Source organism: Symphalangus syndactylus, chromosome 8 (genome assembly GCF_028878055.3).
Source record: "Symphalangus syndactylus isolate Jambi chromosome 8, NHGRI_mSymSyn1-v2.1_pri, whole genome shotgun sequence".
Taxonomy (NCBI): domain Eukaryota; kingdom Metazoa; phylum Chordata; class Mammalia; order Primates; family Hylobatidae; genus Symphalangus; species Symphalangus syndactylus.
The window spans coordinates 12,500,059-12,519,135 of NC_072430.2; the positions used below are offsets into that span (position 1 = coordinate 12,500,059).

The 19,077-nt window shown below is 61.3% G+C and overlaps 1 protein-coding gene and 2 long non-coding RNA genes across 8 annotated transcripts in view; 1 reads left to right on the plus strand and 2 right to left on the minus strand.

The window, feature by feature from the left end:
• INF2 (inverted formin 2) overlaps nt 1-5,186 on the minus strand; it is a 30,325-nt gene extending 25,139 nt beyond the window's left edge. For 5 of the 6 annotated variants that reach the window (XM_063645467.1, XM_063645470.1, XM_055287988.2 and 2 more), the window contains exon 1: nt 5,037-5,185. The gene's annotated coding sequence lies outside the window, so the exon portion shown is untranslated. Of the gene's footprint in view, nt 1-5,036 lie in introns of all 6 variants that reach the window. The other variant, XM_063645471.1, reaches the window with a different exon arrangement.
• A 650-nt stretch (nt 5,187-5,836) lies between these two features.
• LOC134737429 (uncharacterized) lies at nt 5,837-13,922 on the plus strand. The gene is made up of 3 exons (XR_010122319.1): nt 5,837-6,191; nt 11,011-11,085; nt 12,285-13,922. It is a non-coding gene; the product is annotated as an uncharacterized lncRNA (long non-coding RNA).
• On the minus strand, nt 11,632-17,043 carry LOC134737431 (uncharacterized). The gene is made up of 2 exons (XR_010122321.1): nt 13,885-17,043; nt 11,632-12,311 (listed from the first exon to the last, which is right to left on the minus strand). It is a non-coding gene; the product is annotated as an uncharacterized lncRNA (long non-coding RNA).
• Nucleotides 17,044-19,077: the final 2,034 nt, after the last annotated feature.

Consider the following 19,077-nt stretch of genomic DNA (forward strand, 5'->3'; position numbering starts at 1 on the left):
AGAGTGGGGGAGAGGCTAAGCCTGCGCACCCAGCACGGCCAGGGGCTGCTGCCAGGGCCCGGGGGCGGGGGGGACGGCTCTGATTCTGGGTGAGACCGGGCTCTGCCTCTGACCGGCCTGTGACCCATAGGATCTCCTGGTTCCTGTCCCCAAATGCGGATGAGTGTGTCAATGCCAACCCCACAGCTTACTGACAGATCGACGAGATGCCACCTGTAATGCCAGTGCATAACCACGCACTGACCGCCCGCCTTCCCTCTCAGCCCACCTCCTGTTTGGCGGCTGGGACGGAGCTAGGACGTTGCATGAGTCTTTCCAGCCCCTGCTCAGCGTCTCTTGACCTCTGCTCCAGGCAGCCAGTGCCAGGGAGCCTGTCAGGCCCAACTGGGCAAACAAGATCCTCAGCGTGGGTGCAACATGCCGTTTGGCAATGCTTGCTGGGACACGAGGGTGCCAGGGGCCTGGGACAGCCAGGCCCATTCTGGACTCAGTTTTCTCATCTGTAAAATGGCCAGGATGTTCTCCAGGGCCCCGTAGCTCTGACCTGGGTTGGCTGAGCCAGCACCGCCCGTGTGGCCCCTCCTGGGTCTGGCCCATGGCTCTGCCAGCTCCTGCAGGCAGCCCCTCACTGTTCTGCCTGCACCTCCACAGCCTGGCCTGGCCCAGTGAAGGGGCAGCCGGGGGGGCCCTCTGCACATGGAAGCATAGGCAGGGGCCCTGGGTGTCCCCAAGGGGCTCCCGTTCTCAGGCCACTCATGTCTGTGCACAAGGTGGAAGCAGAGGCAGGTGGGGACAGGTGGCTACTCCCTCGCCCCCACCCTGTGTCCTCCTCCCAGCATAGGCTGGGTGCAGGCGACAGTCTGAGCTGTGCCTGGAGCAGGAACAGGGACCCAGGGGCACAGAGGGTGGGGCAGGCAGGCTGCACGCCAAGGCCATGTCCCAGGGCCTGCCAGGTCCCAGGTACAGACGGGGAGATGGAGGCCAGTGGGATGCTGGCCCTCCTCGCACAGCTGGCCACATCCACCCCCAACCCGGCGAGGGCCAGGACGGCTCAGGCACGAACAAACCCCTGCACCACTGGCCATGCCCACCGGGACTCCATGCATGTTGGGCGGCCGGCCACTCACTGGGCAGAGCGAGGGGCTGGGGCTGGCCTCTGCCCACAGCAGCTGAATGGGGGCTTGGAGATGATACAGAAAAGCCACTACCCAGGGCTGTGTGCTCAGCGGCCACTGCTTCCCTCTCCCTCCCTCCTCACCTGTGCCCTGGGTTAGCCTCAAAGCTACGCTTTGACACTAGCCCTCATCTGCAAAATGGGAAGCGGACAGCCTGCCCTCTGCCCCCGGTGTGGCTCCTGGTTGGGTTCTGGCCCACCGAGGGCTGCGTGGGGGCCTCTGCCTTCACTGTGAGGTGGGCCCAGGGCAGAGCCCCGGAACAGTAGGGCAGCCCTCCAATCCACCCTACCCCCCTCTTCCGCACCCCACCTCTCCCACTTTGGACCTTGGGGTGCTCAGACTGTGTCCAGGTCACAGGAAGCAGGTGGGGTGGTAGAACGCTGTCACAGCGCGGGAGCAGGGGGTCCCTGCCCAGGGCACCAGGGCCGGGGGCCTTGGCAGCATCTTCCCATGTCCCTCTGACCTTGCAAAGGCCTTGATCGGCGGCCAGGAGCCTGGCCAGGCCTCCAGTGGTGCCCATCTGCTCCTTCTGGGTCTCCATGCCATGTCCAACAGACGAGGTTGGGGCTGAGGGAGACAGAGGGTGCCCCAGCCATGGCCAGTCACCCTTCTGGGGTGAGAACAGGAGTGAACTGAGGGCACAGAGGCTCGGGGCGGCCCAGCTTGGCCCTTCTCTCGGGACTCTCCTGGCCCCTCTCTCTCCCTCCCTGCTGCCTCTGGGAAAAGCTGCAGGCGAAAGAGGAAAGCAGCCTTGGCCCCTGCCCTTGGCCATTCTGTCCTCAGGGCCTTCACGCTAGTCATCCCATCTGGGCTGTGACCACGCTGGTCGTTCCACCCAGGCTGTGACCCAGGCCGACTGGCCGGGAGGGCTCCGGGTCCAGGCTGGCCCTTGGGCAGTTGTCTGTCTGCATGGGCTGCTCTGGAGTAACACAGGTGGTCGCCTGGAGGGCGGGCCTATTCCTGCCCCACCAACCCCCAAGTTTGGAGGCCCAGTAACGGCTACTTGACCAGGACAGGCCTGTCCTATTCCCAGAGTGGCAGTGCCAGCACCCTGAGCCTACCCCAGTGGTAGCAACAAGGGGTGTGGGGCCTCGGTCGGCCTCCAACTACTCTGTGGGGCCAGCCCATTTGCACCCTGACCCCCAGTAAGTGCCCTGTGCCTGCCTGGCACAGTGCTGAGCGGGGCTGGGCTCCAGGCTCTGGGCACAAAGGCAGATGCACACAGTAGGGGCTTTATCAGCACCTCCTGGCAGAATGGATGGCACTGAGTGTAAAATGGCACTGACTGTCCCGTGCCTCATCTGTGAAATGAATGCTCCTGCGGGACCCACGCCGTGCTGGGAGGGATGAGGGTGGGAGACCGTGCGGAGGGACTCGGCAGGCTGGCTCATTCCTTCCCTCCTCACCCACTCACTCAGCACACAGACCCTGCCCAGGCCAGTGTGAATGGTGAGTGGACAGGCCCGGCTTGAGGCTGGCCCTCGGGGACTGACATGAGCCCTCAGAGGGGCGACCCTGAGCAGCCTCTGTGGTTCCTTATTTAATTACAGCTTAGAAAGGGCTGTGAGAGAGGACGGCCCCTCAGGAGAGGACAGGCACCACCAGTCTGCCCTGCTCTCCTGGCCTGGTGGTCGCCAGAGTATACCGGCACTGGACTGGGGGGCAGCTGTGTGAACAGACCCCACCCCAGCTCAGGACTCAGGCTGTCTGGGTGCTCAGAGGCAGACCAGGCAGGACTCTCCCTCCTAGGGCGAGGCTGGCAGGAGTGGAAGCCTCTCTAACAGGAGGCCAGGTGGTTGGACCCTGCTCACCCCTCCATTGACGGGGAGCCCGTGCCCCTGCCCTCTCTCCTTCCCATCGTTGGTAGGACTTTGTCTTTGACTTTAGGTGTCCACTAGGCCTGGCTCTGCTGTGGCCCCTGGGGACTACCCTCCAGAGACTGGCTCCTATGTGGCCTCCACCGCCCAGCCTTCCCATCCACCATCCTGAAAACAGAGGGGGGTGTGCCTTCTCCAGTGTAATGTGTCCACTGGGCCATGAACCACACACCTATCAGACACCTGCTGTTTGCAAGATGGAGGTAGGGGAGGGGCTGGCAGCAGGGAGTCAGGTCTCATTCCTGACTACAGGGAAATTTGACCTCCAGGCACCAGCAAAAAGCCAGGGGCTCGAGCTTACTTCACTGTCCCTGTCCAGAGCTGGGCCAGCTGAGTCCTGCCCCACACCCACAGGCAGCACCGCATTACTTTCCAGTCACCACCCACCCCTCCCGCAGCCTGCACGAACCCCATAACTTTTCCAACCCAGGAAGTAACTGCACTTTGATGGAAGGCGCAGAGTCTATTTCAGGTAGGAGCTTCCACGTCCCCACATGTGTGGTGTGTGTCATTCGCTTGACAGCCGTCAGCTCCTCCACAAAGTGGGCGCTCACCTGAAGGTTAACTCTTCGCTGCTCAGGAGCCCTGGCTGTGGAGGCTACAGTCCCACCTGGCCACTTGGTCCGTCCCCACTAGTGACACCCCCTTTGCCGGGCTGCAGGGCCCATGACAGTCCAGGGATGGGAGGGCAGGGCCTGGGCAGGGGTCAGCTCCCTCAGCTTCAAGGAGGGCCCACTGCACCAACCTGGCTTTTAGAACAGAAAATTGCTGCTGCCCTGGTAGGGGCGGGAGCAGTGTGAGGTCTCAGACCCCAGGTCTGGAAGCCAATGCTGCTATTTGCTGCACTGGGGGCTGAGCACCCACACCCCGAAAGCCCCTGGCTGGGTGGCACCCTCGGGGTCTGAGGCACTGCTCTGGGACCGCACCTTCCCCAGTGCAGGGCGGCAGGGAGCAGGTCCCAACCTGAGCTGCTGTCCCACCCTTCAGAGTGCAAATGTGGAAACTGAGGCCCGAAGAGGGCAAGTATCCTGCTCCATTCCAGTGCCAGGGGGAGGGGCAGGGCTGGCAGTAAGGGAATTTCCTACGTCCAGCGCCTTCTGGGTGTGCTTGACCTCTGGCCCGTTCCTGGGTTCCTGGTTCCTTGCCTGGGCAGGGTCTCTGCCTCTCTGCCTCCTGGTGTGTCCAGCTGGAGTGGGCAATAATGCTGTGGTCACAGCTGAGCTGCGGGAGCCCTGGGTGGGGAGCTTGAGCCCCAGAAGGCCCAGACAGACAGACCACCCCCCATGCCTGTGCTCCCCGGGGGGACTGGGGGCGGTCAGGGACACAGCTGGTCACCCCGGCTTCCCCTCCTTAGTCATGCCCGCTCCTGGGGCGACTCCCCAGTTAGAGGGTTGACGGGTGGGTCTGGGGGCGCACAGGGATTGGCTCCTACCCCACCCAAAAGGAACAGAGAGCTGTGATGGAGGCTGATTCCCCTAAGCCTGCCAGCGGTTGGGGGGTGGGGAGGGCCCCCTGTGCGCCCACCTGCGCGTGGGCAGCTGGAAGCCAAGCAGTCAGGGTGGGGCCGCAGGCCGGCGCGCACCTCGGGGTGCCACCCGGGCGGCGGACCCGAAGTTGAAGTTTATTTTCCCAACTGTGGCTGATTCATGGTCAGGATGTGGCAGCCGCCAAGCGGAGAAATCCCGCCTGCCCTGGGAGTAGGCCCGGCCGACCCTGGGCCCACCACTCTGCGGGCAGTGCGCGCTCGGGCGGTGCCTCGGCGCGGAGGACCATAGTCCCGAGCGGGGCACGCGGAGCCGGGGGGCCATGGGCGCCCTGGGGTCCCCGCCCGGGAACTGTACTCTGCGCCGCGGGACCGCCCGCCGCCACCTGGGCACACACGCCGCAGCCCGGAACCTCACTCCTGGACGCAAGCACACCCCTGCCTCCTCCCGGACTCAGTTTCCCCTGAGGCTCCTAGCGGACCCCGAGGCCAAGGACTTACCCGGTGAGGTAACGGCCAGAGGGCTGTGGTGCGGCCGGCGCTCCGTCCGGGGCCGGGTCAGGGGCTGCGGGCAGCAGGCGCCCACTGCGGCGCTCCGCAAGGCTCGGACCGTGGCTCCTGGCGGGCGCGGGGCGGGCGGGGCGGGGCGGGCGGGAGGAAGAGGAGGTGCCGCCCCGCCCGTCAGCGGCCACGTGGGGAGCGAGCGCGGGCCGGGGGCGGGGCCTGGGGGGGGTCGATGGGGTGGCCCCGCCCACTGTGGCCGGTCCCTGAGGGCGCTTTAAGGGGTCTCCCCACGCCCGTGAATACCCCGGCCGCCCCCTCGCGGTCCCCGCTGGCCTGGCGCCTGGTGGGCGGGGATGGGGGTGGGACGCGCAGAGCGGGGCCGTTGCCCGCCTCAGTCCTCACTGTCCGCCCCGTCCCTGCCCGCCGCCGTCTCCCGTCCACCTACACCCCCATCCTCCCGGTGGGACTGGCTTCCCAGGCGCCGCTCACCTCTCTCTGCCCCGGCCCGGGACTCCTGTTCCAGCCAGCCGGATCCGGAGTCCCCGCGTCCGGGGATCCCTCGGCAGAGATGGCTCTTCCCAGGCTTTGGGGAGAGAGCCTTCCCATCAACCAGGCCACCCATGTGGCCTCCTCTCCACAGTCCTGCCTGACCCCCTTCCACCCTTGAGGGGGTCTCGGCGGTCTTGGGCAGCCGCACTTCGCCGGTTGGTGGAGGCAGCTGCATGAGGGCCGCGGAGGTGTCGCAATGGGGTGGGTTTTCTCTGCCACCCCTCTGCTGTCCGGCCTCATCTGTCTCCTAGATTGAGGGGGGCACCCATCCCCCCACCGCCGACATTGACCAGCTTGGGGCGTGCCCATAGTCGGCTCTGAAAGCCAGCCTGGTTGGATAAGAACCAGGCCCCAGCTCTGGAAGTCCCTCCTGACGTCTGACTCTCAGCCAGAGCCGCAGGAAGCAGCGCACCAGGCCTGGGGTTTGGGGGCCACTGGCAGCTAGAGGGAGGGCAGAGGAAGGCAGGCCTGGGGGAGCCCCTGTGTGACGTGTGACAGAGCAGACACAACCCCTGCCCTGAGAACCGGTGCCAGCACTCCCTGTGCGGCTTCAGGCTCGGATACGACCCTGTGGAGCCTCAGTTTCCCCATCTGTAAAATAGAGTAAGTACCCGTAAGGGCTGTATGAGGGTCAAGAACATGCGGATAAAGTGTCTCCACTCGGAGTCCTGACATCTCTCTCCAGAGGGCCTGCTGTGTGGGCCGTGGCGGCCAGGGCTCAGGGTAAGGGCAAGGGGAGACAGAAGGGCTCCTGAATGGCTTCCCAGCCCCCAAGCAGCTTCTGCTTTGAGGCCAACTGCGTGTCCTTCGGCTTCGGTGTGGCTCCGCTCTGGTGGGGATAAGCCCTGAATTGCAGGCTGTGTCTGTCTGCTACCTTGCCCTGCCCAGCAGCCCCAGCCCCGGAAGTTTGCTGGCTCAGCTCCAGTGCAGGAGCAGCTGCAGGCAACAGCCCGGAATGAGAGCTCCTGAGTGCTGGGTGTGCCTGAGGAGCCAGCCAAGGCAGGCGCTCACTGGACACCCTCCAACCTGGGCGGCGGCTGCTCCTAGACAGGCACTCTGCAATTCTTGGAATGCACCTGGAAGGCCTGCCGCCGGCTCTCCACACCAGGCTCCAGGGCCCCTTCCAGAGCAGGAGGCCTTCCTGCCCTCCCTCAAGCTGGGCTTTGGGTCTCCTGGTGCACTCCTGGACCCGAGCATTGGTGCCTGCCCTGGCACCACCTGAGGGTGGGGTGGAGGGCACGGGCGGGGCTGACTCATCTGCGTTGGGAGCTGATGCCTGGCAGCGGCGCTGGCCAGTGGGTGTGTTTGTTGATCCAGTGAATGGAGGAATGTGGGGAGGTTGGTGGGGAGTGAGCTTTGACCTGCAGCCCCCTCCCCTGTCCACCTGCCTGGGGGAAAGGCAGAGTCCTGAGCTCCACTCAGAGGCTGGAGCAGGAGGTCAGGTGTGGGGAGGGGTCCACCTTTCCTGCCCTGATGGGGGAGGGAGGCCCAGCGCCTCCAGGGCTGCTCCTGCCTGGGGCTGTCTCCCTTGCACGCAGTCATGCTTCCGGGCTGCACACCTAGTCCAGAGAGGCCAGCACAGGCCGGAACAGGGTGAAGAAGGTGGGGTGGATGTGATTTAGTTGGAGAGATGTTGGAGAAGTCCCTGGGGTCAGCAGGGAGTGCAGAGGAGGGCTTTGGGCCCTGATTAAGAGTGTGTGCCTGTGTGTGTGTGTGTGTGTGTGTGTATGTGCGTGTGTGTGTGTGGAGTGGAGGCCGAGGTCAGAGGTCTGGGAGGGTGGAACTGTGGACACTGAAAGGGGGATTTCCGTCAGGCTTCAACCCACCATGCCCGGGGCAGCAGGGTTCAACTCGGCTTGAGCACTGATTTTCTGAGATATACAGAGGCCCCCTCCTCTTTTCCTTCAGTGGCTCACCCTCAACCCTCTGCACCTCCAGCGCTCCCAGACTCCATCCTGGCCCTATTCTGAGCTTGCTTCCTGGCCCTGGGGTTGAAGGGAGGACTGATTTGGCCTCAGAAACACAACACCTGCAGCCACCGCCTGCGGCTTCTGGAGCTGCTTCCTGGAAGCCATGGCCTGCCTGGAGCCTCCCCTCCTGGGTGTCGGTCCTTCCTTGGAGCAGGGTACACAAGTGCCTGCCCACAGATGCGGGTACCCAGATGCCTGAGAACAGGGTCGTGCAGGTACAGGCTGGTGCTGTGACACACCCAGGGGGAGCCACATGTGCCTGGCCACTGGCACAGAGTGCAAGAGTGGCCCTGCCACTGTAGGCCTGTGGAGAGCTGGAAGATTGGGATGAGGGGAGAGCAGGCCTTGGCACTGACAGCTTGAGTTCTGCTAGAAACAGGCAGGCAGGCGTGGGTTGTTCTGAGAGAAATCCCCCCAGCCTGATGCTGGCGCCGCCGTGCAGTCAGGACAGCCCTGCATGCAGCAAGCAGCCACTTGCAGGCCCAGAAGGGCTTCCTGGGGCTCATTTCCTTCATCAGTTCAGCACCCGGAATGCTTTTTATCTTTTTTCCCCTTTTGAGATGTTATTTTGCGTCCTACTGGGGTGCCCTGAGATGATCTCTGACATTGTTACAGAATGAAGTAAGTGGAAACATGCCCGCCCACCCCATGTCCACCCACCTTGCCCACCTATGTACCCGTTCGCCTGCCCACCCATGTCCACCCACCCTGCCCACCTATGTACCCGTTCACCCTTTCATCCATCCATTCCCCCACACACCTACACTTCATCCGTCCATTCACCCACCTACGCACCCATCCATCCACCCACCCTCATCCATCTGTCCATCCACTCATCCATCAACCTACCCATCCACCTACCTACCCATTCATCCACCCATCCACCCACCCTTATCCATCCATCTGCCCATCCATTCATCCCTCCATCCACCCATCTGTCCATCCACTCATCCATCCACCTACCCATCCACCTACTCACCCATTCATCCACCCATCCACCCACTCTTATCCATCCATCTGCCCATCCATTCATCCATCCATCCACCCATCTGTCCATCCACTCATCCATCCACCTACCCATCCACCTACTCACCCATTCATCCACCCATCCACCCACTCTTATCCATCCATCTGCTCATCCATCCACCCATCCACCCATCCACCCACCCATCCATCCACTCATCCATCCATCCACCATCCATTTACCCATCCACCCATCCACCTACCCACCCATCATCCACTCATCTACCCATCCACCTACCTACCCACCCATTCATCCACACATCCACCCACCTCATCCATCCATCTGTGCATCCATTCATCCATCCACCCACCCATCTGTCCATCCACTTATCCATCCACCTACCCATCCACCTACTCACCCTTAATTCATTCATCCACCCATCCACCCACCTACCCACCCATTCATCCACCCACCCTTAGCCATCCATCTGCCCATCCATTCATCTGTCCACCCACCCACCTATCCACTCACACATCCATCCACCTACTCATCCACCTACCCACCCATCATCCACTCATCCACCCATCCCCCCACCTACCCACCCTTTCATCCACCCATCCACCCACCCACCCACCCTTTCCTCCACCCATCCACCCACTCATCTGTCCAGCTGTGGTACCTTGGGCAGCTGTTCTGCTCTGTGCTTGCTGACAAGGACATGACCACCCCCAGTCACCTCCAGCCAGGTCCTTCCTCCCACATCCCTGCCCCTCCCTTGGCTTTTTGCTCTGTAGCTGGCAGCTTTGCATGCTGGGGCTTCAGCAGCCCCCTGTGGAGCCTCTCAGCATTTTGCAAGCTTCTCCTGCATTTCTCAAGAGCACCTGAGTCAGCCTGTCTGTGTCTGGCTGCAGGAGGTAGACAGTGGTCAGGGCTTATCCCTGGTCTGAGGAGGGGAGGCAATAGCTGGGACCAGGCTGCTGCTCTTAGAAGGGACGGTGGGTGGGGCAGTCAGTCAGGGGCTTGTGTCAGGCAGGAAGCTCTGTCCTCTTCATTTGAATATTGCACACACAAACAGTAGAATCTCATTATTTACAGATTCTGTACTTGCAAATTTGCCTCCTCGTTAAAATGTATTTGTAAACCTAAAACCAGTACTTGCTTAAGAACAGTCTGCATCTCTTGAAAATGAGATAAAATAAGATTAATGCTTGCTTTTGTGGTGATGTGTCGTATGGAGAAAATACATGTGATGGACAGGCTCTGTACAGGCATGAGTTGTAGTGCTCTTGGCCGGGAGTTTAGTGACATATATTAACAGAAACACATAAATAACTCTATTGTGTACTGATTGGTTGCTGAAAAGGCTGGAGCAGAGGCTCATAGGAACCTGGCCCTCTATTTCCCTTAGGAGCAGAGGTTCGGCATTCGCTGAGTCAAGTGTTTGCAGCCATATCATGGAACACAGGACTCGCTGTCACAGATCGAGCTGCTGCACGGCATGCATGAGGTGCCCAGAGCTTGGGTCTACCACACCAAGAGTTTTTACATTCATAGAAACCCACGTAACTACCACCCATAGCAAACTATACAACACCTCCAGGGCCCAGAAAGTTCCATTGCATAGCCCCCTCCATGGGCACCTGCCAAAGCTAACTGCTTTTCTCCTCTCTGCCACCATAGATCCATCATTCTAGGATTGCATGTAAATGTCAACCTTTGTGTCTGGCTTCTTTCGCTCCACAGTCTCTGAGACTCATCCATGCAGTGGTGTGCATCGTTCACTCATATTTCTTGATTTCTATGAAATATTTCGTTGCACAAACCTATCCGCTGAAAGCTGAGGTGCAGAGGCCGGGTGCTGGCAGAGCTGGTGGGCCTCCTTCGGGCACCTCGCTGAGCAGGCTGAGCCAGTGCTGGCCCTCGGGAGACGCAGTCCACCTCCCTGCTGACCTCCAGTGAGCCCTCGAGCTGTCCCTTCCCTCCCCAGCCTCCTTCTCAGTTGCCTCAGTTGTCCGGTGGGAGTCCAGATGGGATGCGTGCTGTTCCCCGTGGTGGCACGCAGGTTACTTGCACGATGGGGAGAGTTGCTCAGCTTTGAACTGTCTTATGTCGGGGGTCCGTGCCATCTTTTGCTTAAAGAAGGGGTTCTCCAGCTAACGAAGTGAGAAGACACTGGGCCTTGCAACCCTGGTGTTGGGAATTTGAGGGGCTGGAGGGAGCACCAGATGGGCTCCCTGGAGGTGCTCCTTTGAGAGCAGGGAAGTGCCTGAGACCCACCCACACCCCAACCCATAGTCTGCCTGCGTGTAGCTGTGTTCTGACTTGCTCTGCTTCTGGCCTTGAACCCTGCAGACTCAGAAGAGGCAGGGATGGGGCGGCAGAGAAGGGGAGAGGGGGAGAGGGCTCAGGGCAGGCCCTGTAGGCTGATGAATTGGATCCTGCCTGATGATCTTGGAGGGAAGGAAATAAAGTCTAGAATGCCTTGCAGGTGATTTTTGGCCACTGGACTGTGTTTTGAAGAGAAGTAGTACCAAGACTTTGTAGGTCTCCAAAGTCTCCAGAGGTAAGTTGCGTGTGTGTGTGTGTGTGTGTGTGTGTGTGTGTGTGTGTGTGTGGCGGGGAGGGGGCGGGTTTCAGAAGTATTTATGAATGGAATGGTGACTGGAATGAGGACACCACTGCGACTCTCTGCCCTCCCCTGGGGGCCTTCTCCCTCCTCCTTCACTCTCCCCTCCACCCTCCCATCTCTCCCTGAACACCTCCCTCCCTGCCCCACGGCTCCAGGGCCTTCAGGTGTGCTGGTCACTGATGCCCGCCTTCTGCTTTGACACCCCTCGTGGGGGACCCAGGCACCCAGGGGAGCCAGGCTCTTGGAGTGGACGGTGGGAGGCAGGGAGTGGCAGCCCCAGGCTGAGGCATGTAGGAGGATGCTTGCTTGGGATTTATTCTGGAAGGGTCACCAGGAAGCCATGGAGCGGTCACTTTACAAACCAGTTTGTGCTGCCTCCCCAGAGCCCCTCCTCCCCTCCACCTCTCCCCTCCCCCATTGCAGCCACCCACAGACCCCTCCCCCAGGTCTCTGTGTCTTTGAGGACCTTTGCTGCTCCTTGGGTTTTCAACATTAATACTTAGTTTATTAAAGTAGCACATTGAAAGTCTCATTTTTGCCAGGCACAGTGGCTCATGCCTGTAATCCCAGCACTTCGGGAGGCCGAGGAGGGTGGACCGCTTGAGCCCAGGGGTTCAAGACCAGCCTGGCCAACATGGGGAAACCCTGCCTTTATAAAAAATACGAAAATTGACCAGGCGTCATGGCGTGTGTCTGTAGTCTTAGCTACTTGGGAGGCTGAGGTATGAGGATCGCTTGAACCCGGGAAGCCGGGGCTGCAGTGAGCCAAGATCATGCCACTGCACTCTAGCCTGGGTGACAGAGCGATACCCTGTCTCAAAAAATAAAATAAAGTTAAATAAAAATAATAAAATCAGTTTTTCCCCCACACATTTGGGTTTATTTTGCCAATCTTATTCATCTACTAAACTCTCCCAGTCCCTTTCGAGGAGCCTGTCTGGCATTTTAAAGGAGCTCATGAACGAAGCGTCTTTCCATCGTCCTTGTGAGCACTTCGGATGCACACGGGCTTCACAAGCAGCGACTCCGTGGCGCAGACCTTTCAATATACTGATTCTCGGGTTCTTCAAAAATTCCAGTGTTGTCTGAAAAGGCAGCTCAATCATTTCCTTTATTTTCCCTTAATGTCACAGCTCTGAGTCAGCCACACGTGGACGGATCTGTAACGGCAACGATAATAACCACGGAAGCACAGTCCATAGATGTCCAGGTGCCAGCTGCAAGTGCCAGTGCTCAGCACACGGGGTCTGCTTCCATCCTCCCTGCCGTGTGCGGCGGGCACCGGGACCCCCACTTTACAGAGCACGCTGAGACCCAGGGAAGGGCAGCACCCTTCCAGCCCGGCCCTGAGTGCGGTCTAGCCGTGTTACTCTGAGCTATCCCAGGCTCACCAACATTTTGGAGGCCCCAGCCACTAGCGCAGGCTGCATGCACAGATGACCCCTCAGTTCAACCCAGACGCGATAATCCTAGGGTTGGCTGACTTTCTTCCATCCTGGAGGCTAGACTTGTCTGGGAGGGAAGTGAGGATTTTAGGAGTGGCCACTGCTGGGGTGGCCCTTCCCCTAGGTGAGGGCTTGGTTTCACAGTGAGCATTCCTGAGTTAGGGTAAATAATTCCCCAGTTCTTACAGAACCTCCTAGTTTCACTGCTAGCTTGGAAGTATATCAGACTCTTTCTTCCCACCTTGATGGGACCTGCTGCCAGGTTATGGCTGGATTCTGGCCTGTGTTCTCCCCTCACCTGGCCTGCAGGCCAGGCAGCCTGCTCTGGCTTCCCTATGCCTCCAGGGGTGCTGCCCATCCCAAAGGCTGGATGGCTGTCCCTGCTCCCTGCCACCCTCCCGCCTCCTGGCCCTGCTCCGCGCCCCACTGCAGGCAGCTGCCCGCTCATCTGGGGCACCTTATCTGCCAGTCTTGGCTTTGCTTAGCCCCAGGCACCATGCTTTTTTGGAATCCATTTGCTCCTGAGCTCTTCCAGGATGACAGATGACAGATTCCAGAGGGGAGGTGGAAAGGGCAGCGCTTCCCCGCTAAAGCCCCTTGGGCAAGGCTCTGACCCAGCCCCTAGGCCCTCCCTGCCCCTCCCCACACTGCTGCCTCCTGCCTGCATCTTCCTGAGCGCCCAGCACAGCGTTCCCTTTCTCCTGTAGAATAGCAGGGAGACTTACGGGTTAAAAATAACCCAAAACCCCAAACCCCTATCTGACTCTGCATACACTGGCTATGCCAATTCCTCGCCAGGCACTGGGGTCTTTCCCATGCCGCTGCACAGGCTGCTGGCTCTTCTGGGACCCCCACCCCAGGGAACTCCTCCAGGCCCTCCTCCCCTCCCTGGAGACTCCCAGCCCCTCCCACTTCCCGCCTTGGGAGAGTGACAGCTCCCCTCCTTCCCACAGCGCCTCAGCCTGGAATCTCCACTTGCATGCATCCGGTTTCCTGTCTGACTCCCTGCCTGGCTCCCCAGTTAAACTTCCAGTTCCAGGCCCGGTGTGGCCAGGGGTCAGCCATGCTCAGCAACCAAGGGGATGTCATGGGCTCCAGCCCCCATCCTCACCTGCCCCGCCCACCCTGCCTCTCCAGGAGTGCCTTAGAGTGAACCCCAGGCCCTGCCTCTGGGGCCTCCGGGGCCTGCGCCTCCTGCATTCAGACGCCTGCAGCCACCTCTCCGCCCCCGTGTCTGCTCTGCTTTCTCGGCTACCCCAGCTTGGCCTTGTCGTTCCTGATGTCTTACCTTGGCCATATTTTCAAAATAAAGTGGAATTCCAGTCCTAATTTCATAAAACGTGGAGTTTGCTGAGAGGGGGCGCTGGTGCCCGTGTGCGGGTAACTAGGGCTTAGCCGAACGCCTTCTACATCAGGCCTCCTAGACGCTGCCCCCAGCTCTGAGAGCCAGATGTGACATAACCAGCTCCGTGTCCAAGGTCCCCAAGGTGAGGGCCAAGCCTGCAGGCGGCTTTCTGTGGGTGGCGTCCAGGAGAATGTTCTTTGTTCCTCTTTTCACCTTTCACTGGCAGTGCTTTATTCAGTGAGCACGGGGCATTGATGAGGCCCCTGTTACTGTGGGGCGCTGGGAGGGCCCTTCCCTGCCCCTGCTTTGTGGGGTCCTTATCCCTCGCCCGCCCCATTTCCTCCTGCATATGCCAGTCTGTGGATCCTTCACAGCCTGGTGCCACCCCCCAGATGGCAGCTCGTGATGTCGACTTCTCTTCCAGGGCCTGGCTCTGGGAGGAGCTGGTGTTTGCTGGGAGAGTGAGTCAGCTGGTAGCTCTGTTTCCTTGGCCTGTGTGGAGTTTCTGTTTAGGAGGCACATGGGTGCTCCACAGTCTGAGTGAGCCCCTCCAGCCGAGACCCCACCTCACTGCCCACCACGCCCCACCATCTCTGGTTTCTCTTCCCTGGGCTGGTGTTAGTCCAGCCCCACCCACCCTGATGGCAGGCCTCCTCTGTGTGCATGCGTGTGCTTGTGTGTGTGCGTGTGAATTTTCCCTGGGAGGTGGCTCCTGAGTGCTGATGAGCCTGGTTCAGTTCCAGCCAAGGGTCCCCACAAGCCCAGCTAGCAGAGCTCGGAGCCTTCTGGGGCTCCCTTATGCTGGCAGAGGGTTGGCTGCGTCCTCATCCAATGCTGCTGACTCAAGGCCTGAGTCATCGCCAACCTCCCTCTGACGGTGGCTGGGCCTGGGTGGGCTGGGCAGGTTGGGCATGGCGGGTGCATGGGCCCTGAGAGGTGGGAGCTGTCAGACCACCGCCCTGCCCTGTGCAGCAGGGAGCCCTGCGTGGGCTGCATTACAGAGCACAGGCCTGGCCTGGCCTACCTGGAGGGACTCCCCAGAGGCCAGGAGTGGCCCTGTGAACAGCACAGTCCCATGGTACAGTGGCAGGGTGCTGTGGCTGGGCAGGTCTGGGTCCTGGCTCTGCTGCGTGCTGAGATGGGGGTGATGATAACAGTTCCACCTCCTAGGGCTGCTGGATGGGAGGTGTGTGTGAAGCCCCCAAGCCGGGCCAAGCTACCATCAATAAAAATGACCCAGAAGCCAAGGCATGGGTGCAGGCAGCAGCCTGGTCAATGGCCTGGCCAAAGTCCGGGGTAGGGGCCACAGGGCCACTTCAGCTGTGTGCAGGGAAGGCTCCTCTGCACACACTGAGGTGGCAGGGGTGAGAGTCAGAAGAAGGAGGGTGGGTTTGTTCCACAAGCAAGGAAAGGTGACGGAGGCTTTGAGTGCAGCTCGGGGACCCTGATTTATGGGATTGGATTGGAGGGTCCCCCTTGGTGAGGGGCAGAGGATGGTAGGGCCAGGCGGAGGGGGTGAGCTGGGACAGAGCCGGTGGGGTCTGCCGAATGGTAAGGGGATGTGTGATCGTGAACCTGAGAGAGTGCATATGTTTGAGCAGAGGCCGAGGAATCAGCATTCACTCTTTGCAGAGGGCAGAGGTAATTTACAAATGACTGGGGACCCTCAGGGATCTGTCTTGACCCTTCCTCTGGGGCCTCAGTCCCCTGTTCAGCCCAAGATCCCCTAGAGAAGAGCCAGGACATCTGGGGTCCCCCAGGAGCAGCCTGGTCCCCTGCAGTCCTTTCTGGGGCCTGGAGTTGACACTACGGGAGCCACAGAGCTGTGCTGGCCCCGGAATCCTGGGAGCCCTGTTTGCCTCTGTCCCTGTCAGGGTAGCCCAGCTGGAGGTTTGTCCCCATCCATGTGGTGTGGGCCGGGTGCCCTGCCCCAGCACTGGGCCTGATGAGTGCCTAGGGAGGGCAGCTGGGCTGGGTCCACCCTCAGCCACTGCGCCCGGCAGTGCCATCACCCTGCTTACAGATGGACAGGCCCAGGGCCTGGGGCTCGCTTGGGCCCACAGAGTGGCTGCTGCAGCTGGGGCTGAGCCTGTGCCTCCCTGACCTGGTTCCACCCAGCTCCTGGCATTTCCTTCCCCTTCCCTCCCCCAGGACGCCCAGCTTTCCCAGCGGGCCGGCTGGGGAATCTCATTACTCCCAACCTACAGATGCAGAAACTGAGGCTGCAAGAGGGGAATGGCTGGCAGCCAGGAGAATGGGAAGGCACCCGGTGGCAAGGTCGGAGTCTGCCCAGCTGGGTGGGGATGAGGCCTCTGTGCAGAGCTGTCCGGAGTCCTGGGGGAGAGTAGAGGGGCCACTGCCAGCAAACAGAGGATGAGCTGGGGCTGGGACCCACCCGGACCTGTGAGCACTGGAGTCCCTGGCTAGGTCACCCTCAGGGCCTCCGGGCAGGAAGCCTCTCACCTGGGCTGGCCCGTCTGGTCCTGGGCACCCGCTCAAGCCTCACAGGAGGGGCTTCCCATGTTAGGGCGGGAGCCTTCAGCTGGGGTCTAGGGTCTCTGACCACCCCAGCTCTGCCACATGGAGTGAAGGGAATTGACCTCTTTGAGCCTTAGTTTCTGCAGCTGTACCTAGGGCTGTGGGGAGGGGGATAGAACGGAGAGAAAGGGGTGGGGGCGCCGGCAGGTCTTGTTTTGGGGGTTGGGAAGGGGACTCTCAGGAGAGCCCAGTTGCTGAGACGGTGTGCGTGTGCACGAGTGTGTGCCCACATCCCGAGGCACGGCTCCGTGATTATGGCCAGGCAGGAGTGGGGAGCCCCCCCCCAGCTGGCCACCCCCAGGGGCTTACAGAGCAGCTGGCGGTGCCAGGACTCTCCTGGGCCAAGCCCACCACAAAGGGAGTGAGGAGGAGAGAGGGAGCCAAGTGGGGGAGTGGGAGGAGCCCCCAGGGGCTCTCAGCAGTGAGGGTTCCTTTGTCCCGAGAAGGAGCTGAGGGGATCTCTGGGGCTCCCAGGGGAGGCTCTGATGTAGGCAGGAGGAGGGCCGACCGGAGCTCAGAGCAGGCCCCGGGGCCGCGTTGGTGGGCTGCGGTCAGGGTTCTCAGAGATTCTCCCGTGGGTTGAGGCCTGGCTATGCGGCGCATGGGCCAAGCCTCTTGCTTCTGGAAATTTCTCTAATTTTCCTACTTCCCTGTGTTTTCTGATGGGTCCTTTCTTGGGGTCCCTCCTAGGCCTTCCCCTCCTCTTCGCTCAGCCCAGTCTCCTGGGCAGGGGGGCCACCCAGAAGCTAAGAAGCCCTGTGGTGGCCTCTGTGTGTCCCTGAGATCTGGGGCGCAGCCCCGCCCACCTGCCCGCACTCTGCCCCGGCACCCGCCCTCTGCCGTCGCCGGGTGGGCGGGAAATTAGCTGCCTAGGAGGGGTCCGCTGGGCTGGGGGCTCCGGGAAGGTGGGCTAGGCAGCCCGCAGCCCTGGTTCTCCAGATGAGTTGAGGGAGGGGTGCTTTGGGGAGTCCCCGGGCTCCGCTGTAGGGGAGGGCAGGCTTCGCGCTGCTGCGTGGGGGCCGAGGCGGCAGCTGCGGTGCTGAGTCACGCTCCGGAAAATGAAGGAAGCAGAGTTTCCACCACCATCTGCCTCCTCCTTGGGAGGAGGAGGAAGGGGAGGAGGTGGAAAGAGGTGGAGTAAGGGAGCAGGGCGCAGAGCAGGGCTGCAGGCACAGGGGTGGGGGCACCCGGCAGGCCAGTGCCCTGCCTGTTCCAGACCGAGTGGGGTGAGGACAGGTGGTTCTTCCCGAAGCAGCTCTCGCCTCTTCGTCAGGGAAGGGGGTGTTCAGTGTTCCGCCCAGCAGAACCAGGCCACACCAGGGACTCCCTCCTCCCTGCCCCACCTCAGGGAACCAAGAACTTCCAGGGCTTTCCCGAGCTCAGCAGGCTCCGGTGCTAAGTCCCACTGCCCCCGCATGTGGCCTGGCTGTCCCCAGTCCCCAGAGGCAGTGGGAACATTGGCACAAAGTCCTCAGCCAGCCACAGCGTCCTGTCCCCCATAGCCCTAGGAACCTCCAGCCTGCTGGCTGCAGAGTCCAGGGCAGCGGTGGGGGGAGGGGGCTACTCTGAAGGGGGTGTGGTAAGGTCCCTCCAGCGCTCTGCCTGGAAGGCGGCTGCTGCCTGTCAAACCCAGGGGTGCGGCCCCTCCTCTTGCTTCCACAGGACGGGGGTGGGTACCGGGGATACCCCTATATCTGGGGATCCCCCCTCAGGTGCCCTGCCCTCCTGTCCTCCTGGAATGACACGTTTCTCCCCGTCACGTGCAGATGTGGCAACCAACGCCCAAGGCGGGAGGGCCCCCCCAGGCCCCTTGATCTCCCCGTGGATCTCCCCAGCGGCAAAAACGGGAGCTGGGTAGGTCCGTAGGTTTCAGCTCTAGTAACCGCAGACCCCAGCCTCAGCCCTCCCACCCCGCAGGCGGCCCTGGGGCGGGGATCCGTCTTTGCTTCCTAGACGCCGATTTGCCTCTCTGGGCTTCCTGCTCCTCTGCTAGAATGGGTGGTCCTGACACACGGAATCCAGCAGGAATCCTGGGCTGGTCCTGGCGGGGGCAGTCCCCCTGCTGCTGTGTATGGCTCTTTCACAAGGACACAGGAGTCAGGAACCTTGTGGCTGCAAGGGCCAGAGACCTGACCTAGTGAGGGCAAAAGAGGGAGGGAATTGATGGGCTGATGTCACAGGAGGCAGGGAAGGTGGCTGGGCCAGGACAGCCGTCCCCGCGCCCCCCGCCCCAGGGCACCCACCCGACTCCACTTCGCCCTGATTGTGCTGTCCCCTCCCCCAGGCTGGGGCTACAGTGGCTGCAGGTCCAGGCTCGCTGCTCCTTGCCCTGGGGACCTGGGAGGAGGGGCAATATTGTTTATGAGAAGTCCATCCCTAGGAATAACCCTGGGAACACTGGGGGTCCCACGACCACCTTTAAACAGCCTCTGGGAGGAGGACTGGGGAGAGGGAGATGCTGTGAATGGAAGACCCTTTCTAAAACACGAGGTTCAACAAGTGGGGTGGCAGCTTCTGAGTGCGGGGTCTGTGGGTGCTTCCGGCCTGCCTGCCTGAGGCCCTTCCCCACAGGCAGAGGTGGCCTTGCTGGAAGGGCAC